Source organism: Brachionichthys hirsutus, chromosome 3 (genome assembly GCF_040956055.1).
Source record: "Brachionichthys hirsutus isolate HB-005 chromosome 3, CSIRO-AGI_Bhir_v1, whole genome shotgun sequence".
NCBI lineage: Eukaryota > Metazoa > Chordata > Actinopteri > Lophiiformes > Brachionichthyidae > Brachionichthys > Brachionichthys hirsutus.
This window is the reverse complement of record NC_090899.1, coordinates 10,846,612-10,871,454: the sequence shown is the minus strand read 5'-3', so window position 1 is coordinate 10,871,454 and position 24,843 is coordinate 10,846,612. Positions and strand designations below refer to the sequence as shown.

The window sequence follows — 24,843 nt, the reverse complement described above, 5'->3', positions numbered from 1 at the left end:
ACTGTCTTGCGAGGCTAGAGCAGAGGACAGTGTGTGTTCTCCAGGATACAACCCCCGGTGGGATCGGGGTCTCGTCTGGTGTGTGTGAGAGAGGAAGAACGAGACAGGGAAACAGAGAAACAGGAAGAGAAACAGAGACGGAGAGAGACAAGAGTGAGTGACGCCGGAATCGAGGGGCATGTTCAGGGCAGCAGAGAAGAAAAAGAGTGAGTCTGATTTTTAGAGCAGAGAGTGAGTCTGATTTTTAGAGCAGAGAGTGCAAGGAACCGGGAACCAGATTCCAACCATTCCTCCCTCCTCCTCATTCTCTTCTTGTTCCCTCTCCGGTTAACCTCGCTCTGTCCTGCTCCTCAGTCCTGTCTATTGTTTCTCATATTGACTCCTGCTATCCATTCACATCTTTCTTTCCTTACCTTCCTCCTCAATCTCCTCCGTCCCCTTGTTTGCAGCCACTCTGGATTTGCTGTCTGTCTTTCCAGACCCATGTGAGGAATGGTTTGGTGAGGTTCCCTTTTTAGCTCCCAGACAAGTAGACAGACTATAATCCCAAGAACTATCTGCTCTTCAATTCATCCCTTCTGCTGTGCGTTTATCACACACACACACACAGCTCCAGTGAAAGCAGAGCGTTGTCTTTCTGCATCCTCTACTCTTGCAAATAGTCGTCCGAAGGATCCAGGCCAGCTCCTCGGAGTGAACGTACCCCATCAGTGAGCTTCTATCTCCAGCCTGCAGGACCTTCAATTGGATTCTAGCTACATGGGAAAACGTTTGGAGCAGCCAATGTACCCCCACTATACCTACTACTACCCCCATTATCTCCAGACCAAGGTAGGATGGTCAGTGAGGGTGACCTATTTTACCCCTCCAGTTTACAGGGAATAACTTCTGTTTATGTGTTGCTCATCAGTTTAGAAGCTTTTCTAAATATCTCTATCTCTGCCTTGCAACCCTCCTGAATTTTATAAGTTCCGTGTCTGCTGCTGCTTTTGTTATGTCTCTTATATTATGGCTGATGACATAATTGATGGCAAACATTTCTAGAGAGTCAAAATTTGTTTGAAAAAGGTCAAACAAATACCTAATTTTATTGATTTAATTGCGAAACTGCTTGGATGAACCACATGGGTACAACCGCTAAAATTGCCTCGCAAGTAAGCAACCAAAGTGGTGTCATTTCTCCTCTCCCCCATCTGTCTATGAAAATATTGAGGTATTGGTGTCACCCGGCTTGACCCCGTCCTCCCCTCTCCAACCTCATCAGCTCCAAGTTCAAGTTCAGGGCACAAGGCCCACCCGTTCCTCAGCCTTTGTTTTCTCTTACTTTTACCCCAACACACACACACACACACACACATACTCCAACACCAACTCAGATACACCCACGATAGCTTGTCGTCGATGTGACAGATGGAACCTGATTGACTTCTCAAATTACCCAAAGTGTAGAAAACACAGCTGTCTTTTGTCTTTGTTCTTTTACCTTTATTCCCATGCAGATGAAAATAGATTGGTAAAGCCTGATCATTCGTTCTTGCATCGTCAGGACACAATTCCGTTTGTCTGATTCATGTATGCTTGCGTGTTTCTTTCATGCAATAGTTAGTGTTAGGATTTGGAAGGTTTGCTGCAAAAATTTTGCAACTATCTCCTTATCAGCAGACAAGAGAGATAGAAAGATCAGCAAAAATGACAGTGCAGAAGTGAGATGCTAAAAGAATAGAGAGATTATGCTATGGGGTGGACACAGTGTGGGAGGAACAGATAAGAAAATGATTGCTCTACAGTTAAAAATATGTTGAACCGTGAACCAAAGACAGACTGCATGATGCATTCATAGTCATAGTAAGATTTCACCGTCTCGATTCCAATCCAATCATTTATTGCTGAATATTCAACCAATTTAAAGTCTATGTATATATATTTTTCATAATGTTCATAATGCATACCTGAAAGGACACGAATAACTCTCCATAATTTAAGATTTTCTTCAACAAAATAACACTTCAAAAGAACAAATATTCACATGACAAACCAAAATTACAGAACACTTAAAAATACTGTAATCACCTCAAATTACAATTACATTAGTACATTACTGTACAGATGAAAGATGCTGTAGATGGAGCATGTTGAAGTCCAATAAACTATGAATATAATTTTTGTTTCTGTAAAAGAGTTAATACAGCTGATAAAATAACTATTGATCAAAAATAACTGGCTGATTATTATCTCAACGTTAGACAGATGAATATTCTAAATATAATGAAAGACAGGTTGTAGTTTTCATATAATTGTAACGTTAAATCTATTAAAATGTTAATTTTAGATGAAACGATTGATAAAAAGATGTAGTTCAATTAATTTTTCAATTGTAACTTGACAAACCTTTTTATTGCATTAAACGCGTCTAATTCAGCAGCAATATACGAGATATCCTGCCATTTTCAATGCAGAGTAAATAAATGTATATTCCCATTAAACTGGGATGCACTCGCAAATGAGGCATAGATGGTATTTTACAGCATGCCAACAGGACAGATTTATCTGCTGATCTCAGAGCTGCACATAATCACATCTGGGAGCTGTCTGCTAATTTTAATAATGTGTTCAGGATGAATAAACATGAGCTGAAACTGTTTGTTAATGCACATTTAGTTCTAATAAACGATATCCCCATTGATGAGCACGCCCTTTTTGCCTCCAATAGAATTTATTAAAATATCGCACATGGAATTAGTATTCAATATGAATTAAAAACCTCCGGAAACACTGTCTTTGTGCATTATTATGTTTGTGGCTTACATTACACTAAACAGATTGGTCATATTGTCAACCATGTACTAATCTAAAAAGCATCCTTTTTTAATTTTTATTATCTTTATACTTTAAGGTAGTAAATAGCATACACTCCTTATAATAGCTCAATGTGAACATGTGGTGTGTGTCCGTCCCCTTGTTTTACATGTTTAGATGTCACCATGTCACAGTCATAAATTCTAGGTCATGTAATTTCACTCAAGTATCTGCAACAGGCCACGACCATCGCTTTACTCTCAAGGTTAGCTAAATCAAATTAGATCCCACCATCACTATAGTTTTCCCTGCATGTTGGTGCGTGTGTGTGTGTGAGTGTTGATTCACATACACATCCACTGTACATTTGAAAGAACCCTGCATCCTGTATGTCAGCTTTGTATCCGTGATTGAGCCAAGAACTTTGTCAATGTTTGTGCGTGAACTGAACATATTTGCTCACTTTTGGGGCGTGGAAATTTGAAAGTGTGTGTGTGTGTGTGTGAGAGAGAGAGAGAGAGAGAGAGAGAGCATGAATCCGTGTGTGGCCTCTGAACAGTGACTCTCCTAAACCCTTCTCAGTGCAGCTTGCTGTCATTAGCAGAACAGTTCTGTGTGTGTGTGTGTGCGTGCGTGTGTGTTTGTGCATGCATGCATGTCAGAGGCCCCATACAATAGCTCAGTTATACAGCTATATGGACCTTGACAACAGCCCACTGTTTGATTTGCCTCTGCTGATCTCTGGCTCCAAATATAAGGAGTGTGTGTTTGCACATGGGTGGGTGTGAGTGTGTATGGTTTATAGGCTCTTCTGTTTTTGCACAATGGATGAGAACAGACACAACAAAACCTAGCAGTTGTATTTATAGTGTGGCTTCTTTTTAGTTGTTTCTCACACTTTTTTTTATTTCCCTTTCTCCCTCTCTCTTTTTCTCATTCTCCCACTCTTTCCTTCTTTTGCTCACTCATCTGATTGGAGATGTAAATGGCCCCTTATCAATCTTGATTCCAGCGAGTAGCGAGTAGAGGCTCTCCTGTGGAAATCAATCATATATGCATGTGTGTGTGTGTGCGTGTGTGTGTGTGTGTGTGTGTGTGTGTGCACCCACTTACTTACTTCCTGATACACTGTCTAACAAGCACACACAGCCACCATCGCACAACAGCAGCTATGAAATCACTAGCTTAAGCTAACAGTGCTCATCCGAATGACAGAGTGTGTTTAAATGTGTGGCTATTAAAGTGGCAATAACTATTGCTCTGCCTCCATAATGGGCTGTAGGTATAGTTAGTGTACATTAGGGGGTGGGTGGGGGGGGGGGGGGGTTGGGAAGGAGTGCATGTCCTTTTATGTCAGCCTTGTGCCTCTTAATCATGATTGGTAAGTGGATCGGCGGAAGGCCGGGCTTAAGGCTGTGTTGTTCCATTCTGGATGTGATTTGGAGGCATGTAATCAGAGGAGCTACAGTAAAGCTACAGCTCAAATCTATCAGCGGTTGAGATTTCCCTGATATCATTAGTTAGCTAGTTTCAGATTTCTTCTGCTCAGAGCCGTGAGCTGCTGAGCCTTTAGTACACCTTTTCTTACAGTAGGAATTCCAGTCTGTGAATTCTCCAATTTGAGTCAGTTAATATGCAAAATGAATGAGCGTAACTTGTGGTCGTTAGTGTGACTGTTTAAGCATCTTCCTGCAGTTAGGCTGGAATGTGTCATCAGAGCAGTTTTCACAGAAACAGCAGGGAAATCTGTCATTTTACTTTGGTATTAGAAGCATGGCGGTTTAGATTATGACGCACACGGCTGCTTAGTCTTGACAGGATAATGCCTCTTGCTACGAGAGAAACGTGAGTTTGTGATAATGTACCCACTTTGCCACTGAAGACATCTGGATTAAAAGTTTGTTTTTCACATTTCTCGTCTATTCACTTTGTCTCCTTGTCCTCTAGTAAATGTGACACTGCCACAAATGGTTTCTGGGGGGTACTGCTCTGTTTTGTATCGGCATAATCGGTGGCTTTTAAGAACACAAGCACAAATACAGATGGAAAGAACAAAGAGTCCAGAGTGAAGGTTCTGTCTGTTTCCAATTGTCACCATGAACTACCATCTACGGTCGCCTTGCTCATCTTGGGCTTATGCCTTTTCTCCTATCTCAAACAAGATTTGCTTGACTTTGACTCGACACATCATTTTACACATGTGCCTATAAATGTACTTTCATCTGTATAGGCATGCAGAATGGTGCCACTGTAGAGTAGAGCAGGTTTAGTCTTCTAGACTCTGAAGGTGATTGATTGAGGATGTGAATTTTTGATAACTGTCATGGAAGATGAGAGAGAGCCCTAAAAAAAGAAAAGAAAATGTCGCACCATCAACCAGATGATCATTACTTTTCTGCAGATCAGTGTGCTAATATGTGCGTGCAGTGGCACACAAGGAGTTTTAATTAGGGTAATGAGAAACAGCATTCAGCTGATAGCAAAGTAATGGCACATGTGGAAATGCCTGGATGTCTAAATAGAATAAAAATAAGCTTTCACATTCAGTTACTCTCTGTTTGGTGTTGTATAAATGTGGTCAGAGACGGTTGTGATGAGGAAACATCACAACAGGAAGAGGCAGAGATGGACGCACAACATGAAGATAATGTGAGGTCACGAAGAAAAACTGGCTCGTCTTTCTCCTAATTTCCTTCCTCTCTGTTACCTTCCGAGCTTCTGTGTCTCCTCTTGTTTAGTATGAACTACTCCGCCTTGGCAGAAATATCAACCATAAATTATGTAGCAGACATCACACACACATACAGTATGCAGGAACTTTATATACGCTTAAAGTAAAGCGAGACATCCATTTTGCCGAGGCCTTGTTTCTTCTCATCAACATCTACCTGCTTGCATCAATCGAAGTTTTACACCTGTCTGTATTATCGTGTGACTAGTGTTTAAGACCAGCTACTTTGTTTGGATCTCAGCTCTGCTTGTAATGGCACCATATGCTAATTCAGAAAACAGCCTAAAGTTGTCTTCTTCTAATGCCCTCTCTAAACACCCTCGCTCCCTCAACTCCCTTCTCTCCCTCTCTCCCTCACATGCCATCTGTTCAGTTTACCAGGCAGGCCTGGGTAGGTTTTACTGCTTTAAAGGGACTCTCCTAACCATCCATATATGTCCATTTATTATTCTGTTCTGTTCTATTCTTGTCCCAGTAGAGTAGACACTGACCAGTACCTCACACTATTGCATTGGAGAGAAAAAGCTTCAGTGGGTCAGTCCATACATGTACATGTAGGGGTGAGAGACACTCCTGCCAGTTTTCTAATAGAAACTATGTGTAGGAGTGGAAAAATAGGGATGGATGAGAAAAAAGGACACGAATGAGAGCAGAGTGAGATTTATCAAAAAGAGGACAGATGGTGGTGGCAGAAAGAATTCAAAAGAAGAAGAGATAAAGATCCAAAGGGAAATAAAGATCAGTAGAGGAGACAGGAGTTCTGCGCTGGGTCAGGGAATGATGGTCCTACTGCATTTTTAATAGTTGGCCACTTTGTAGCGACCCTTGTCTAATGGATTCTCTGCCTCTCAAAAGATCCTGTCAGAGCCCTCTACTTCAAACAGTTACACCAAGGAAATTGCTGGAGGCTCCAATAATCCCCAACAGATCCTGGTCAAATGTCCAATGATCTGATATTGTCAGGTAGCAAATGCTATTCCAATTAATATGCAGATGTTTTTGGCAGCTAATGTTTCGAGCTAATTTTACCTACAGAAATCTGCAAGTGAAATAATCCAAGCCTTTAGAATGCCGGGTAAAAAAGCTGATATTTAACTAATTTACAGTTTTTGCTTTGCACTTAACTTGTAGCCCAGTAGTAAACAGTAAATGCATTTAATTGAAGCGATGGGGAATTATTGCATCTTAAATAGTCCTTTAATTGGGAAGGTTTTCTGGATGATGTGAATGAGGACTGTTGTGTGATTACTGTGTGTATGCAGCGCAGCTCAATCTGTCTGCCTGAACAAGCTCACTGGCTTTGCTTCATTAGATGTTAAGATGTCACGGTCACTAGTTTCCACTGGCATTGATGTGCAGGACAGAAACAATCTGCATGGGTGGAAAAAAAAAGAGAGGAAGAGCGTGTTGGGACTCTTGTACACACATGGCTTATTCTATGTCATTAGCTGACCTTTTTACACCTGTTCACCTGTGATGACCCTGTGTCAAGCTGTTTACACAGGCATGGGTCACGATTCAGGAAAGGCACACAGGCAGACTTACAACACTACATCTATGTGTTGTGATAATTAGGAATTTCATGCTCTTATCATTAAACATAAATTGAACCAAGACATTGAAAATACTTGCTTTGTTCCTTGATGAATAAAATGACATTTTCATCAAAGAAAAGTCATTATACATTATTATTTTATCATTCTATGTATCTATACATACAACAAATGAAAATCTTGTTTGCAAGTTGCCATGCAATATGATTTGTGGCTACATACCAAATATATTATGTTTACTATACAATGAAAGCATTTCTAACATCATCTTTTGCTACCATATGCTCTCGATTAAGCCATGCTGTTATTCAATGTGAGGATCTGATCGGCACATTTTCCTTCTTGCTTTGTGTGATGTGGTGAGGTTTGTACTGGTACTGGTGGGTGAGTGATCCCTGCACAAGGGACAAGAGGGATAATTGAAAGAAGTGCCTAAGGGATTTCCCCCATATGTTGTTCCGGATCCTTCTTAGCTGTTGCTTTCTTCTATTTCTCTCTTTTCCTTTCTTACTCTTGCTCATCTCCTCATGTCCATTATCATCAGTTGTTGTTGTTGTTGTTTTATTATTATTCTCTCTGTCCAGAGCAAATCAGAAATGTTCCGAAATGAAATCCCCATATCAATTTGAATTCCAAACAAGGTTTGACCCTAAATTTTGACAGTGGTTGTTTGATCATTTGATCAGCTATTTTGGGAAGTTTAAATTTCACAGAAAGCTTTTTTACAGCCTCCAAACAACTGACTCCAGACTAACACGGGCACTGATAGAGCCATCATGAAGAGGCTCCAATGTTGTGTTGAATAAATCTGGACAAGACTGATTATAAACACTATTTTGTGCAACAAAGCCTGGAATAAATCAGTTTCTTTCAAATTGCCACCATAACTCCACTGCTGGAATTTATGACCAGAGTCCGGGACATTCTGTCTTTCTCTGGCTGCTGATAGACAAACAGTCTCAGTAAACACAACTTAGGTGTAACAACAGCAATGACTATAAATCTATAAATCTGTGTCCCTTGGTAGTGTTAAGCCTATTCTCGAGAATACCATGACTCCCCTATTCCCCAACTCCAAAGAATGATCACTGCCTCACATTCCAAACAGAATACATTTGAGGTCGTTCTTTTAGGGTTAGGGTGGGCATAGTCCAAAAAAACTAAACATAAAGAGCTTCAAGAAATTAACATATTAAAGTCCTCAATTATGTACAATATATCAAACTGAGAGATCCGATGGGAAACATTTGACGGGTCATAGTAGGATGGTAAGAAAAGCAAGCCTTGATCCCTTGAGGTTCCAAAGAGGATCACATGTAAAACGCCTAATATTAACAATCTCATCCTTCTTCAATCACCAAAAGAAATATATGTAAAGCTCTCCAAAATGACTCCGTGTGTGAAACTCTGTCAGTGCCAGTGTCTGCAGTATTTGAGCTCAGCACCAGAATCAACACCATATTTTCAGTGAAACCACCCAGACATGTGCAGACTGGGCAGATGTTGTGCCATCATGAGTTTTGCATCATGATTGCTTATGTAAAGAAAATGTCGTTTTATGTCATCTAGAATAAAATACTGCACTATTTAAAACGTCACCGCCCACCTTTAGTGACATTAAACAACAACATTGACACCAGTATGTTCTTGAGAGGTATAATAGCGCATTAGGGGTACTTTTTCAGCCCAGCACGCTTTGCTCTCTCCTTGACACTCTACTGTCTCTGCTTCTGCCTGCTTAAATTTGTGCCACTTCAGAGTACTCACAAGCACATTGGATGCATCTTTTGTATCCAGCAGAACCAATGGGGCCACGGCAAGTGTGAAAAATATCTGCTGCTCAACCTCTGTACTCTTTCTTTCTCAGTTTGATAGGAATATATAAAGAAATTGCAGTTTGACTCTATAAAACCGCCACAGTGTTTGCCCTAACAGACGGTTTTAGCTGGGATACAGACACGCTCTTGTCCCTGAGCCAGAGGTGGCTGGCCAGGCCAAACATCTCCTATTCCCTGCTAATGAAATCCTGGATAAAACCCTCCCTGCTCAGCTTGATCACACACATACACACACACACACAGAGTACCCCTGCAGTCACGGCCAGGGATTATGCTAGGAAAATACTCCTTTTGTTGGGCTCCAGTCAAATTACTTTTTCAGAGCTCTCATGCTTTTATCAAAGCTGTGAGTGTGTGTGTGTGTGTGTGTGTGTGTGTGTGTGTGTGTGCATCTGTATGTGTGGACATGCAGTCCAAACATAGCCTGTTGCTGATTGCAGGGAGCACATCCAAAGCTAATGGTCACTAATGGCACTTGAAAGTAAGCTGTTTATATTGCCCTCAGCAATATAAACGTTGTGTGTCTGCCAGAAAGTAATAGTGTGTACATGTGTTCATGCGTGAACAATGTCATTTTCTAGAGATGGTACAGCACTAAATCACCATATTTTGCTGTATGTTGACAGTCTTGCCTTGTTTCTGACATTTCAACTTGACATTTACACTGACTCATGAATAAGAGCATGTTTGAAGTTGCATGTCCTGTGGGGATGCTTCTCCTGGGACTCGACCCCTTCTATGAAGAAATATTTGGGAAGTGCTGTGCAACCACATCAAGGCTTTCTTCGCTACAAGAACAACAAAATGGGTCACTCACACTTAACAAATACATGTTATCATTATTCCATTAGAGGATGGAAAGCATGTGATTACAAGAAAATATGGTTCATATCATCCTGTTATTTTGGATAATGCTAATTCAACCGTGAAACTGGTCTTTCCTTTGTCCTTATTCTTTATTTAACTTCGTTAGGTCAAGCTGTTTAAACGTAACAAAAATTCATTTATTAAAAATCAATGATGTGCAGTTGCTTTTTAACAGTAGTTCGTTCCTCTTTTTTGCTCTTTTGATGGAAGGAACTGACTGAATCATGTATTTTGAGTTGAGGGAGACGTCTGGAATGACTGCCAATTTAAAGTCACACTTCCATTCAGTCGCTGTTCATTTTCTGGGGTACCATGTCTCAGCCTGGGCGATGGCCAGCTCAGTTGACTGGGAACAGATTCTTCAGCAACATTCGGCTTAGATTCATTCACATCGCCGGCTCTCTTCAGAGACGACAGTCTTTTTTAAAGTGAAAGTGTGTTGTGGAGAACTATGTCTCAGTGAGTGACTGCTCATATTTGTGTGTGTGTGTGTGTGTGGGGGGGGGATTATTTGTGTGCACGCGTGTGATGTGCGATTGTGTCTGCTCCTGAGACACTTCGAGATGAGGAAAGAGTGCCAAAACAAGACATACACAGAGAGTGACAACGAAGTGATATAAAACGTGACCTGGTGTGTTTGTGTGCATGCGCACGTGTCTTTTTGTCATGGGTGCAAACTAACTAACTTTGTAGTTCTCAGTGAAGTGTTGCTTTAAGTGGAAGTAGAGGGAGGAGATGGGATAAAAAGCCTGGCTAGATGAGGTTGGCACACACTACTAAGGCATGCTGTACTCCCTGGCCTTTCAACACACTCTGCATTGAGAGTGTGCTTGGGTGTGAGAGACTTGTACTTGTGTGACAGCATTGAAGATGCTCGAATGGCGTTTGTGTGTGTGCAACTCTTGGATGCAATTACTCTTTTGCTTTTGATATTGGTGAAGCTGTGCAATAAAGCACTGCATTAGCAGAGCCACCGCAGCCACAATAATAGTACTGAGGACACTAGTCTCTGTTCTGACATAATAACATCCTGTACAGGAAGCAGCATTGTGGACTGAACTGGGAAGGGAGGTTTGACATTGTCATCTACCATTCTGTATGCCTACTACTTTACATTTAGCTTGTCCAGTCCGGGGTCGCCACACCAAATCAACCTTCTGTTGACCCTACGTTCTTGAAGTCCTCTACCTTCTTTGTCTATTCCTTGTAACCTCACTGTTCCCCCTGGGATCTTCTCATTCACACACATGTACTCTGTTTCTCTGCCTCATTCCTCTCTTTTCTAGAGCAGACCTCCACTTCTCTAAATTCTCCTCTGCCTGCTCACTGCAGATCACAATGTCATCTGCAAACATCATATTCCAAGGGGCTCCCTGTCTCTCCTCATTAGTCTATCCATCACCATGGCAAATGGAGATAAAGCAGCTGTGGACAAGACGATAGAGGTCGTCTCATCTGCAAGAAAATGGATGGACGGATGGATAGATTCTGCCAGTTTGGGGCTAAATTTCTGGTTTAAATTTCGAGCTCTTTCACACAGACTCCCAACTGTTTTAAGTCAAGCTGGACTCCAACAATAATAGCTTGTTGGAAAACTCACTTCCAGAGCTGTCTTTCCATGTTAGCCTCTCTGTATGAAGCCGACCGACGGCTGAGGGTAAAAATAACATTTAAAGTGATATTAAATGCTTGAGGTGTACTTGACTTAACTTGAACAGACACTATAACACCTTCAAAAGCTTTTTCTGATATCGAATACCTATTCCACAGTTGGTTTGGAAAGTAGCAAACTGTTTGTTTATTAAGCTTCAACAGTTTTAGGATCTTTATCCTCATCAAACTGGGCATTAAAGCACAGCTGAATGACTAGGAGTCCACAAGCTGTCTCATTTTGGCAACACGAAGGTGAGAGATAACTGCTGAATAGTTTATACTGCAATAATTATATTGTCGCCTCTTTCTGCTCCAGCTGCACAACCGCCGAGTTATTTCTACTAAACCATTGGCTATGGAAGAAGACATTGGACTGTTGCTGTAATGCAACATTAATCTGCATTCTTCATTGATTTAACTATCTGTAGGAAAAATCAATACCCTTGGAGGCATTATGTACATGTGCATATGCTGTCATCCGTGGTCAGTCATGTAGCCATGTGTAGTATACAGTGCATAATCACTAATGAGTGCATTTATATTGTGCATGTCTGTCTGCATTTGCTATGCTGAAGTTCATTAAAGCACTCTTCGTACATTAAGAACATGTTCTTTATGTACCAAATGGCATCAGTGTAGAAGTACTGCACTGCATTAACTGGGCTTTTAATATATATATATATTTTTAATCACAACTAGATGTTCTTAGATTCTGCATATTTGTGTCTGTGGGTGTTTATGACGGTTCATGCTGTCATTTGTGCTGTTTTGGTCGACCTATGACTCAGGGTGATTGTCTTCAATATTATTAAAGTAGCAGAGTCCCAAATCTTCCTAACTTTAAAATTACAGTATTCTCTACCGCTCACATTCTTCTTAGTTCTACTACTTCATCTGAATATTTTGTTTCCTTATTTTAAGGTGCAATGATGTCAGCTTGCCTCTGCAGAATAGAATCCTCATTCTATTTGTTAATAATGAGGAAATTCCAATCCTGTTGAATATTAAGTACTGAACGCTGAATAACCCTGCAGATAAGTTAAAATAAAACATGTAGAGGACCCAACAATTACACATTTATGACTTAGCTAATGTTCTTAAACCTTATGCAACACACACACACACACACACACGTACGTGTCAACTGTCAGCTGCTCGATTAGATGCAGTACTGGGTCTGAGTACAACAGGAGGAGCATTCAGTGCACCACTGTGACAAAAATTGCTAACTGTCACACTCTTACCAATCCCAACCCTAGAATTATCCTCTCAGCGGAGGTGTCGCTCAGTCCTTTCTGTTGCTCTCGAGAGGAAATCAATGACATGGTGGACACTCAGTACAGAGGGAGACCGACTTGCATACAAGGTCTACAATAAATAAAGATTATGCTCTGCTGACAATGCAATGGGAAAGCCAATGTCACCCTATGATATCATTATCAGCCCTTCAGACTCAACATGTTCGGCTGTTGTTGTTTTTTTTTACACCATTTGTAGTTTAGTGTGTTCCACGCTGACATTTTCATGCTGATGAGTTGATTTCTTATTCTAGTTTTGTGTGATCTGAAATGCTCTCCTGTGGATTTGACACTAAGAAGACAGAAGAGAAACTGCAGTCTCTTATTATTACACTGCTGCAAGTTGATCCAAATGATTACTTTCAAAAGTCAATTTATGAATGATATCTCACCATACATTGTAGCGTGCTGTGACAGTAAGGGCGTGGGGAGCTATGATGATGTGCAGCAGTAGCCTGAAGAAAAAAAAGAAAACAAAAAAGTACTGCATTACCGGTACATCCACCTATGCAAATGAGTGGAAGTACATATCATGTGCAGAAGACAATACTTTATGACAATGTGATGTGTCCTGCATGAGCGTTGAACTTGTCTTCACGTGGAGCAGGCACAGATGGCGAGGGCCACGTTCTGCTGAAGCTGTCGGGCGGATTATGCATTCACAGACGATGCCAGGTCAAGCAGAGGAGAGACAGAGAAAACGAGAGAGGGGATCAGAGTGAAGAGATGCAAAGGCACAGAGCATCTTAGATCATTATGAGAGGAGAGATATTTGGCGTATGTATCCCCTTCTCATTCAGGGTTACAGCAGAGTTAGTTATGTACAAATTGAATTTATTCACATCAATATGGCTTTCATGTACCGGTACTTGCAAGCAATGTTGAAGAGCTGTAGGGCACACTAGCTCTTCACATAGCATTGTGTTTTATAATTATTGTGAGGTTGGGTTTTTTTTTGTGCCAAATGAAATGTAATTACATTCTTAATTGCAAAATTATAAAAATGAATTAGTCAATTATACACCAGATACTGTGTGTTCGACTCCACTATTGCTAGTTAAATATAATAATCTGTGCCCACAGTGAGATGCAAGCCACAAAGGAGTTGTATTTAGCCTCTTCATTAATCATAGGTGTGTTCTGTGAAGAACATAATTTAAACCAGCACTATGTCCCATTCCCTTTCCAAAGCCAGGTGTCCCTGCACCTGGTGCATCACTATTTAAATGATGGATTCAGCAACTTTGTAAAAGTGGTTCTTGCTGAGAAAATTAATGTGCTCCTCTGTGAAGGGAACACGAAACACACAAAAGCTCCTTGAGGTGGGTCAGGCATAGAGATGGGTGTGTCCTCGTTATTTGGAGAATGAGATCCTCACAATGCCAGAAGACATCAAAATGATCTTGAGAGCAGATTTTTGCAGCTTTTTCCTTTTGCAACATGGCGATGCACCAATAATGTGACCTCACCTAAGTTTAGAACCAAAATGCACACGGACACACTAATGAACAGTACATATTCAAATACATATTAAAGCTGTGCATGAAAATGTTAATCGCATTAATCGGATGTTTTTGAAGTTCTTTGCTTTTAGAGCCTTGCATGCCATAAAGCTGAAAACAGTCACACAGATTCCATAGCATGCAATCAGAGACAGGAAGTCCAGGCGAATTTCAGATTGAGTACCAAACCCAGACAGAAGGGAAATGGTGCTTACAGAAGTAGAGAGGCAAAACAGAGACAAAGCAACACAGGGGAACTCATGCTTTCTTCCAAAGTACAGCCACAAGCTGTTGGTTTCAGTCTGCCAACCAAACTCAGCTTTCTAGATAAGATGTGTTTCCATATGTGTGTGTGTGTGTAATTCATAAGCGTAGCCAATTTAAAATCTACAGATTATCATGACCAGCGGCACAGAAAATGAGAGGCAAGTGTAAAAACGAGGATAATCAACAGACAAAGTGAAAACGTGGCTATAGGGAAAATGGTTGCAACAAGCATTGATTACACATGATATTACAGGTTGCAGAGCATGAAGTGTTTTTTATTCTCCTCACATCTGCACATAGCAGTATGCACTCACATGCTCAATCCAACGCTCCTGGTGTAGAACCCCGTCCTTCTGTTTTGCTGCCTCCTTTCAGTGGTTCTCCCCCCCCCCCCCCCCCCTCCTCTACTATCAAGGATGGGTAATCCCACATGTAGCTAATGTGCTGTGACATTTCATGGCACAATAGGATGTGGAAGTGACAATGTATTCTCATAGTGCTAAGGTCTCACTGATAACATCACCGTTTTGGTGATTTTTGGACTGCAGCAACTCTTGGACAAGTTTTATCTCCCTTCTGAAATCCAACTCGAGAGCTGGAAATTCACTTGACAATAATGTGGACTCAGGTGACATTTTGGGAGTTGGTAAACCACACTAATTGCACACAGGCACACACCGTCTTGAATTCACAAGTATGCCTGCAATTAGATTGCATTGGTACATTTAACAAGGTGTCAGCTGCCATGACAGTTTTAGATTTTGAGTGGAGACTGGTGTCATCAAATAAAATTATTATCCTAAGCAATTTCTTTCTTTTTTTTTTTTTTACACATGCTATTGGATTCCCCCAGCATTGTGTATGCATACTATGAAGTATTTAACTTTTGACAGAGTGTAAAAGAAGGTGCAGAATTGTCTCTGAGAATTGAGCCAGAATTTTCAAGTGTTACTCAAAAATAATGAAAGAAACGAAGGATTTGCTGAGCCCAAATTTCTGATGCCATCCTCTTCCACGAGTTGAAAAAGTTCCATTTGCACAGGAAAGAGGAAAAACGCCAAAGCACACACCACAACTTTCTGACCACTTTACTGGGTTTTTAGTTGAAAGTTTACATGTTTAATTCAACAAACTACATTTTGTGGTCTTCTTCTTTTCCGCGTGTTTTCATTCCCTTTGGCCACAGTTGTGGAACAAATATTCCACCGTGCAAATATGTTCTCACTCTTCTTTTGAGAAGTAATAGAGCACCATGCTCGTAGCTGATGAGCTACTCCTATTGGATTTTGTTGATCAGAGAAGCTTTGAATATAAAATGAAGCGTTATAGCTGGATTGATTGTCTCTGTGTTATGTTAATGTGGAAAGCAGGGGTGTGAAAGGTGATGCAGATAGCAGGGTTTCCCTTTGGATCTGCTGAAGGCTCATCTCACCAACACAGCTGATGTGGGAGGAAAGGATGTGGGGGTGGTAAATGTGCTCATCAACCTTCAGGCGCAGATGCAGTGTTATGTTCCCAGAGTGCCTTCAGCTGGACAGCACTTAGCGATGGCAGGGCTGCACAGGATAAATGTTCAATTCTTCGCTCATGATTCATTCGGGATTGTTCTTTTCCCCCCAACAAAGCAGGGCTGTTCAATGGCAACGGATTTAAGCATCAGAAGCCTGTTCTTTATGTTTTCATTTTTACACATCTTTTTTCAGCCCTCCATTAAAGGGATGGATGAATGCAAGGTTGCTGTGTCTTTTTTTTTAAACCTTAGCTGAAGAAGCAAATAACAAGGTTATGAAGCAGACAACACTGAAAGGTTTGCTGACACAGAGGAAAGTGCTGGATACATCATTATCTCTGCTTTATGCGTACAAAAATAGAATAAAATCTACCTAAATGTAACCTTTTTTTATAGATTATAAATAACATTTTATTTGTAGATGTTGATCTACATAACGCCTATCAATAAATCTTGTTGGCATATAGTTGGACAAAGACGGGCCGGCTCGTTGATTAAAAACTGAACTGAACTGTGGTAATGAGCCAATGAGAACAATAATGACTTGTCCTGCCCACTGTCTCCTGAAACCACATTGCCTTGAGTCCTCTACGAGCAAATTTGATTCATGAATTCTTTTCATCTGCATTAACCTGAAATGATCAAATGAGTGACTTTCATCTTGCAAAGAAAAACGAAAAAAACCGTCACTGCTGCCTGAAACGTCTCCCTCAGCTAAATGCAGATTACCACTGAAGTGAACCGTGTGTTTATGGAGCTAACAACCATGCAGAGGGACTATCGTCTTGTCATTTTGATTTGCCGTAAGATTTGTTTTGAGAGCGTGACGGCGAGTGTGAGACAGATAGAAGCCAAGACGTGTCACGCCCAGATTCATGAGACGGGGTGGTGGCAGGCCTGTTACTGCTGTTTTGGCTGACTATGCTATACCTGGAGGGAACTCGATTCTGCCACCACTACACTGTAGCCAATTTAGCTGGAGCACAGCTGCTACAAGCCTCCCCAAGGGTGGGTGTGTGTATGGGGTGTGTATGTGTGTGTGTGTTCCAGGATTAAGCCACACCATCAATTAAATCCTCTGACTGGTTTTTAGAGGATAAATTATTAACAGCAGAAGCGACCTCTCTGGTGGCCTTTCCTCCCTCCTCTGCTGTCCTCCTCTTTTCTTCTTCAGGCGTCTACATTTCATCAAACTCATCTTCCTCTCCTCACACCATCCTCCCTCTTTTCTTTGTTCTTTGTTTATTTGTCTTTGGGTTCATTATTAAAAGCTCTGTATTAGTCCCCTCTAGAAAAATGTTATTAATAATATTAAAATAAACTTGTAGATTTAAAATGTCACTCTTCTAGGATCAAAAATCGGTTGCATGATTTTGGCGTTGAAATTCAGTTACAGTACTGAAGTACAGTTACAGTACAGTACAGTTACAATCAGTTACGATAGACGGAGTGTCACAGACTCTCCGATCAAGACATCTATTTCTGCTGCCTCTCTAACTGTTGGATGTGTTGTGTCTTTGGTCAGAATTGTTGTATTGTAGAAATACACAGCATTTTTATATTTCACAACTATAAATTAAAAAAACACGTATTTTTTCAAGCTCTAAATCCTAATGAAGTAAAATAAAAAACAAAGATATCCAGTGCCTGAGATAGTGTGACTAGCCCAGGCTAAAATGACATTGAAGCTGAAATTCTTTTCTGAAAGTGTTAGCTGAAATTTTCAACACATTCCTGTTAAATATGACCCTGAAAATTTTGTTATTTTACACCACATTGAGAGACCTAAGAGTGGTTTAATGTAGTGTGAGATGATACAGACTCAGACTCAGAAACATTTTCAAGAAACAAAAATCAAATGATTGTATGAATTTTTGAGTCGTTTGCTGAAATTTGAACTGACTTTCTCTTTCAGATATATTATTTGAGTAGTTTATTTTCCATTTAGAAAACCATCAGTGAATCATGAATTTAATAATGCAACTTAATAAAGAAAAAAACATCACACAATATCTGACTTGACTGGGTTTTCATAAATGACAGCTCACTTCATTGAAAGTCTTGTTTTTCTATATTTGAAAACAAATAATATAATATTCCAAAGCTGTTTTAGTTTGGATTAAAATCAAATAAATGTAAATAACACATTTTAACACACTTTATTTGCTGTCATAAATAACCACCTCCTGTCTTACAATGTGAAAAAGGAGGTGATTTTGCTTTTTAGCAGGATGACAAAAAAATATGACATTTTGATGGCGTATTTTCAGAGGGGTTAGGATGTGGCCCAATGAAAAATCTTTTATCTTTTAGTCATGATCCAGCTTGTCATCTGGATCCATGTTTTCTTTTCTTCAGGATTCTTTACTATTATGAGATAGGGAATCTATCACGTATCACCAACTGCATGATCTTTATCCTATATTCTATATATTTGCAACAACTGCAACAACCAGTATTTGAAATAATGTTGATTTAAGTTGGTGTCAAATCTTTAACAGTTACTGACCTAGAAAACACTTTAAGTCAAATAATGTTTGCTTGAATAACTGAACACATTACACGTTATGTATTACTTTGTTACCGTGAAAAATAAAAAACAAAACAAAGTCTAATCATTTATCGTAGCCTGTCTTTTATGATATCTTGTCTGTGAATCACTCGGGCGGCTGATGCGCTGCTCTCTGTGATATTTCTGTGTGTTTCCTTTCACTGAATTCATTTATAAACCGATGGATCGAGGATATATTTCAGCCTCTTAGCTGCAGTACGGCGCTGCATTTGCCCTTTTCTCCCCGTGCTCAAAACTAAAGCATGTCAGCCAGTAATGGATACTTTTAACATTTTCCAGGTAATTTGATCGTGGCTTCAAATCAATCCGACACACACACACACACACACACACACACACGAGCCGATCTCTGAATAGATCAGGAGCCGTTCCTCCTGTTTCAGCCATTGTTTTATAAATGGACGAACCATGCCTCTTTCCCAATTTGATGAATGGTTCAATACGAGATTGTAAATTATAAATGTGTACTGCGCTGTACCATCTCTCATAGGGACAAAAGAGGAAGAAGAGTTGAAGTGGTTTCGAGACCAAAAGGTATTTAACATAGGGGTTGCCTCAGGCTAACATCCAGTATCCTAACAATGAATTTACCTGTAAAAAAATTAAAAAAAAACTGGTGGTACACCCAGTCCCACTATTATACTGGTAGAGTTGCCCATCATCATCCAAATGTAGTTTATTTTGGCAGCTGAATATTCACATAGTCAGCACTCATTCAAATTGAATATAAATTGTGAGCTTCATTTAAATAGTTGACGTGCATTTCTGAAAGTACTTGTTAAATGAAAAGGCACACCTTAGTTCTTGTGTATTTCTCTCAACCACATTTGTCTTACATGCATCCTATAATCTTTCACCCGAGAAATGAAGATCTGCCTGAGCACTATACCTTTGTTACCATTCCCTGTTATGGATTCTCCCAGATATACCCAGGTCATCATCTGAACTCAGTCAGGGGGCTTGAATTCCACTCAATATGTTCTTACCCCATGACTCCCCCTCCCCTCCCTCTCTCCTTCTCCCTTTCCTAGAATATTTGCTCCTCTCAAATTTGATGAAGGAATTTAATTAGAGCAGAGAGGGACACATGAGGAGTAGCAAACAGCCAGTGACACGGAGAGCTTGAAAGGAAGAAGCTCAGTGTGTTGAAATCACAGTTGGTCGATTTGAGGGAGGGACGCTTATGGACCCTCGTCCCAGGAGGACACTAGACTGCATGTACATTAAGGGGTGCATTGATGCTGCAACGTAAAAGTGGAATTACTGATACTTGAAGTAGCCATGCAGGCTCACATGAGTTGAATAATCTGCAGCTGTCTTATAATGTCGCATTCTGTCTGCTACCGCAGCTCAATGCAATGACCTGAAACACGAGTTACTGCTTACATTGATTTCTTTTGACTTCTATTAGCATAGGTAATTGATTGAATATAAATTGAATGAATGAATGTACAGTTTTATCCCTCAGTAGTTGGGGGGGGGGGGTTCTCGATTTGAAAATGTTTAGCTGAGAAATAAAATACAAAAATGGATTGCCACAAGTTCAAAAGGATTTTGAGTTGCTCATGCTCATATTTACTGTACTGTACGTAGTTAACATTAATTGAAGTCAGATGCTGGGCCTTACTGGCAAAGACAGATATGATGTCATATCTGTTGATCAATATTAATCTAAGGAGTCTGACAGGGTGAAGGGTGAAATTGCTCAAGGGAAAAAAAATACATTGATGCACTTGGCTTTGTTTTCATCCACAATGTATTATAAAAGTGAATAGAAGTGCACCATTAGTAGGGAAAAATTAAAAACAGTTGGTCTGTTGTTAATAATGAACATCAGGGAAGTGTAGCATCCCTCATCCGTTTAGCATCTTATCCATTTCATGAAAACTGAGTATTGACCTTCGGCAATTGATATGCCAAACGGCTCCCCCCGTCTCCTCAGCAGCGCAGCAAATGCCATGTATCCCGGCAATAAGGCTGCTGCAGTGCACATTACTCTGTATGTGTTTTCCTGTAGCCCGCTGTTCAGACGCGCTATCTGCCTATTCAGAGTAACATCCCACATTAGCCGTAGATCTCATGCCCTTAGCTAAGGTTTTTGCTAGAAGTCACCACAGTATCAGTTACGAACACCATTGATTTCTATTTTGCAGTCTGTATTTTCTATCAGAGCAATGCAGTCTTCTACAGGGAGTGTAAGGTAGTCCCAGATTTTTTTTTTTGACAGGAGTTACTAAAGATATCATCCTTTGAGCAGCCACAACCCAGCCCACTTGAAGTCATGGATTCAACTTTAAGAGAAGCCGTAGGAAGACTTGTCATTCTTCGTTGAGTCTCTGGTTTGTGGATGACAGACGTCTCGTGGGCCCGACAGCTTTGCTGAGTCACATCCTTCCTGCGCTGACCCCGGGCTGCTTTCACTGTCAGTCGATACCAGTGAAGGCCAGGAGTCTGTTTTGGAGCTTGACCACATTAATTCTGTGCCCCGGTTCACTGTCACAGAAGCGCTAGCGATTGCATCAGGGTGCAAGCTACAGTGCAGCTACATTTTACTCTCCTCTAAAATAATGGTAGAAAAATGATCCACACTCGTTTAAATGTTTTACAACATTTTGAATTAAAATCAAAAAGACATTTCAGTGATGAAATATTTTATCACAATTTGCAACGAGAAAAGCACTGAGAGAGCGCAGACCTCCGCCGAGCAGCTCATTCCCCTCAAAATTAGATCACCAAAATGTTCTAAATTGTTCTTTATACAACCAACCATAAAAAGTAAAAGTGAATCAGAGTTTATGTGGACTTTTAACTGATTTTTGAATCCGTAAATGGGGTTTTCAATGTTAAAATATGATATTTTTTCCTGACTTCGTTCTGAATCAGATCCAGATGACATTCGGTGGTGAGATAGAGATCCCCATCCTGCATGACTGTGTCAAATTCCATAAACATTGATAAAGAAATTAACCGAGATAGTGAGGAACAAATTTTGAAGCTCCATTGACCGCAATGTTACCAAAGATTTCAAACGGATCCAGAATCCAGGATCTCTTCTGGATCATCACCAAACTGTAATCATCTGTTCCTGGCAACATTCCCAACATTTCCTGAAAATGTTATCAAGATCCATCCAGAACCTTTTGATCTTGCTAACAGACAGCCGGATTGACAGACAGACAAACGCCGGCAATCACATATAATCCACGCCTCGGGGGAAGTAATTAAATGAAATAATAATTAAGTAAAAAATATTCTGTGTGTGTGTATTTCAATAATTTGTATTATTTATTAAATAGAAATAGAAATTATGGATTAAAAAAAATGCATAATGCCTTCACGATGCTCATAAATCATTGATTAGTTAATCAGTAAATGACAACTTATTATTGTTGAGTGACCGGATCCAGTAAGATTCTTACATCCTTTCTGTTGACTCCTACCTCCCAATAACATCCTGCCTGTCACAACGTGTGCTATTGTTACACTGAGCAAAGAGACATTTAAAGACGAGATCCCTCACAAAAAAACAAACGCCTGCCAAATGCTATCTGCTCAGTTCCCCATTGTTGCCCTGGAAAAAGCACAAGTGCATGCACACACACACACACGTTTCTATGTTTTCAGCTTTCCACTGCTGTGGTGGAGAAACATTATTCTCTGCACACTTATTCTATAGTCTCCATTCATTGACTTGACGCGATGTAAGCGTTTTGCATTATTCTTAGGGCCTCTTATTCTGATGCTAATTTGACAGCCTGAAAGGACTAGAAAATGATTGTTCTGTCTTATTTAAGAAAATATGGTGAAAAAAAGTCATTCCTGGGATTAAAAAAATAAAGGGAAGCTGTGCACTGGATTTTCAGGGCTCTGTTGTTGTCTCTGCAGTTATCCGTCAACTCCCTGTTCATATGCTAATGAGCTAGAGCTTGATTGTTTCCTCATATTTTAATCTCCAGCACAGTCTTGGGGGAGGGGTGGGGGTGGGGGGCAGCAGCAGACAGAAGGAGTGTGAGCACGAGGAAGAGATGAGGTGGGAGAAGGAAGTATGGGCCAGGAAAAGAAGAGGGTGCTGCTGAGGAATGGAGAAGAGCAAGACATGGAGACAATGTCACATAGAAGGAGGAGGGAAGCTGCTTCATTGGAACAGTGAGGAGATGAGGGCCATGAGAGGGCATGATTATATTATTAATATGCAAGCAGGAATGATAAGATAAAGATGGATAGAAACCCTGCTGAATAATAAGCCGAAGGTAGGAATACTGCTGACCTTATAAGGAGACATCCAGAGTTCTTTAGCAGTGACAAAGAACTGGAGCTGGCGCTGTTATAATGCAGCAGTATCCAACATTGAGGGGAGTCTCTGAAGAACAATGGACCCTCCATACTTTCCCCTCTTATATAGAGGGGAAAGTATAAAACCAATCATGAGCCCAGTCTGCTTCTGCTCATCATGCACAATGTAGGGTGGAAGCGTTAACCAAAGGGCACCGAGAGGAGGAGCGACAGAGACTTTCTTGAATAAACTAATGTTTCATTTGCATAAATATGCATAATAAAATAGCTTGGTGCAAAGCCCCTTTTCAATGTGCATATTTTCCCCCTTTGGTAACTTGGATGCTATAAGTTCACAATTAAGAATGAAGAATGCAGAATGATATTTCTTTTGGAATGCTGTCAGAACAGAGGAAAAGTCTCCGGGGTGAGTTTTGAAGTATAATTCAATGGAATGCTTTTCTTGGATGTCACTCAGGATTGGCTTTTCTTTAGAAAAGAGGACAAGGTCAGCTGCTTTAGTGTATTTAGATTTATTGGTTAGATTGCTGCAGACAACAAAAGCAACACATATGCAAGGAAATATGTATAGTAAAGTTTGAGCTAAAATGGCCTCAGTATATGTGTGTGCATTGGTAGTCTTGTGACAATCAAACATGCTCATGTCCATTCACCAGCATGACCTCCATCTGTTTGCATTGTACTTCTGTACATATTTGTAGCACTACTTCCTGCTTTGATACTTTAAATTGGCATGCAATAAAAATTAACAGCCAATAGTTTATGAGGACACTGGCCTGGGTCCACCCATAGAAAAATACACAGCCCAATCTGTTAAGACAAGGCTAGAGTTGTACAAGATGATGGCACAAACCTCAGAGCCGCAACTGTCCCATTGCTTTCCTTATTATCCTGTGTAAAATAGTTTGAACAGCAATGTCAGATTAATATCATGATGACAGTTTAATTCGATAGAATTTGTATCAGTTTAGTTTGTATTCAAAAAGGTTGATAGTCACAGATACTGAGTTCATGAATTCATCTTTAACTGCACTCTCTGGCTTTTGAATTGGCTTACTCTAATAGAAACAGAGCATGATTTGAACTACACTTTTTGCTTTGTGCAAAATAAAATCAGTCCAAATGAAGAAACAGAAGTTACACAAACTCATGTTGCCGCGTTTTGCCTATTTCCCATAACCCTAATTGTAAACAAAGACACATACTTGACCTGAAGAACAATAGCTGTGCAGAGAGTTGAACAAATTTCCTGTAAACTGACACATAATCTGTTCTCCCTCTGAACTGGTTCAAAAATGCAGCCCCAGGAATTTTCAGAGTTCAGCAACTCACCGCAGTCTCTCATCAACTTCTTATCTCCCACCAGGTCTGGCAGCACCAAAACTAAACAAGATGTACTCATGGGATGTTTGTGCATTTTGTTTATTACAGCTGAAGTGTTGTAAATGCTGTTTTTGGTAATAATAACAAGAGGGATAGAGAGACTGATGGCTGGAACACAGCGTTCCACCAGGAAGCAACCTGGATGACCTGATCTTGGAGAGAAACAGGGTTGTTCAGGAAGGGAACTCGGGGAGTGACATTAGGAAAAAGTGAGCAATATACATTCAGTCAAGAGAGAATATAAATGGAAGTGCATGAAATACAATGGTAGGTACTGCAGCATGTACAGTAATACCTTATATTAGTATAATTTGTTCCAGGACAACGCTCGTAAATCAAATCACTCGTATGCCAAATAATCTTTCCAAGATAAAATAACTGCCATCTCAAATCAACGATAATAACAATGGAATATTAACAAAATAAATTGCTATATAGATACACACTCACACAAAGTGATATGATTAATGATATAAAGTATTACTGTAAAATAATATGTGGTTTTATTATGAGTTTTACCTTCGAGACAGACGATGGCGCTAACAGCAGTGTGCAATGTGGAGGAGGGGGAGGGGAGAGT

General features: G+C 40.3%; 1 protein-coding gene across 2 annotated transcripts in view; it reads left to right on the top strand.

The window, feature by feature from the left end:
• Positions 1–812: 812 nt before the first annotated feature.
• LOC137910715 (RNA-binding motif, single-stranded-interacting protein 3-like) overlaps positions 813–24,843 on the top strand; it is a 93,418-nt gene continuing 69,387 nt past the window's right edge. Inside the window, exon 1 of one of the 2 annotated variants that reach the window (XM_068755108.1) lies at positions 813–831. The gene's annotated coding sequence lies outside the window, so the exon portion shown is untranslated. Of the gene's footprint in view, positions 832–22,961; positions 22,998–24,843 lie in introns of those variants that run through there. The other variant, XM_068755117.1, reaches the window with a different exon arrangement.